The sequence below is a fragment of the Clinocottus analis genome, unplaced genomic scaffold (assembly GCF_023055335.1).
Source record: "Clinocottus analis isolate CAN_PGR_092001 unplaced genomic scaffold, fCliAna1.0.p SCAF_80, whole genome shotgun sequence".
Classification (NCBI taxonomy): Eukaryota; Metazoa; Chordata; class Actinopteri; order Perciformes; family Cottidae; genus Clinocottus; species Clinocottus analis.
In genome coordinates, this window is record NW_027176241.1 from 35001 (window position 1) to 36931 (window position 1931).

A 1931-nucleotide genomic window follows, 5' to 3' on the forward strand; every position below is an offset into this window, starting at 1 on the left:
AACGCTCTCCTTCATTCTAACCAGACGTCAGTTCTCAGGATAACTGTGTGTGCCCGCTGCTCTTCAGCAGGGAGAAAAGTCAAATGCCAAATTCATGATGTTCTCTTTCTAAAATGACAAATACACTCAGAGAAAGAGCGTCTCTTTTCTCTGCTGACGAGCAGAAGATGATCATGACTACATGTGATGAATTTAAGTCCATAATCATGACAAAATCTAATGGTGCTTTCACATTCAAGCGTAGTGAATATTCACAACACTTCCTGTTGTGAACGCAGCGTAACACGAGTCACTGAAGCAACATATCAGACAAACGTGTCAAACTAAATAAAATGTTTCTGCTAAGTTTAAGTGCCTCATCACCAAATCAATCAGATTATATTTAAATGTGCCTGCTGGTAGTATACAAATTAATATATACTTATGAGGATATATGTACTGTATGCACGTACGTATCATGAGCTATGTGTATATTCATGTAACCTATGTGTGTGTAGATTACATATAACTAGGAGTTTGAACACTTGTATGTCTCAGTATGTATTATTCATAATCATAAAGTCAATCAGTTGAAGCAGGATAAGTCTTGTTATCATGAGTCCACCTTCATGGTGATCTACAGTAATGATATGCATCCTGTACTCATGACTGTCATATGAGTCTGAGTGTCTCAACACATCCATGTGTCTCTAAAGCGTTAAATAAAGGTTATGAGCAGCACGCAGCAGCTTCCACCATGTTCTCTCATCACGGACACAAACATGTTCACTAACAAGCCAGCTGTGTTTTACACAACCCTGTGATCCAGTCTGCATGGACACTATGTACTGTGTACAGTGTGTACTGTTTACAGTATGCACTGTGTACAGTATGTACTGTGTACTGTATGCACTGTGTACAGTATGTATTGTGTGTATTGTGTACAGTATGTACTGTGTACAGTATGTATTGTATGTACTGTGTACTGTGTACAGTGTGTACTGTGTACAGTATGCACTGTGTACTGTGTACAGTATGTATTGTATGTACTGTGTACTGTGTACAGTATGTACTGTGTACTGTATGCACTGTGTACAGTATGTATTGTGTACAGTATGCACTGTGTACAGTATGTATTGTATGTACTGTGTACTGTGTACAGTGTGTACTGTGTACAGTATGTACTGTGTACTGTGTACAGTGTTTACTGTGTACAGTATGTACTGTGTACAGTATGTACTGTATATATTGTGTACAGTATGTATTGTGTACAGTATGTACTGTGTACAGTATGTATTGTGTACAGTATGTACTGTGTACAGTGTGTATTGTGTACACAGCGTTCGGCTCCAGAAAGTCTCATAAATAAAGTTTTCCTTGTCAGCAGAATGGACAGCGCTCATATGACGTCATCATGATGTGAGAACGGATCTCAGCGATCTGGAAGAACTCTGTCCCTATAAAACTAATATATACTAATATATAACTAAGATAAACTAATATAAACTAATATCACTTCATCAGTAAAGGCAGCTGTGTGTTGTCCGGTGAGTGAACATCTTATCCAGTGAACTTCACTAAACCTGCTCCAGACCAGGTTGGGGGATTTCAATGTGTTGCTGTGGTGACTGATCTAAACTGGCTTTCTGGATCCAGATCTTCATCATCTCATCCTGAAGTTATCCAGTTACATCAGTAAACCGGGTACGAGGAACAGAACCCTGATGGGTTTCACATGTAAACCACAGACTCTGCAGGTTTCATGACAAACACAACTTTTACGTTCTGCTTTTCAAACACGTCTGTCTGGAGGAATGCAGGTACGAGACGTTAAGAGAGGCCGTTAATGTAATATAGATATATGTATATATCTATAGATTTATATCTATAGATATATACACTAATATGACTTATGGTGGTATTGATATCGCTCAGCGTTCCTGCAGGAGCAT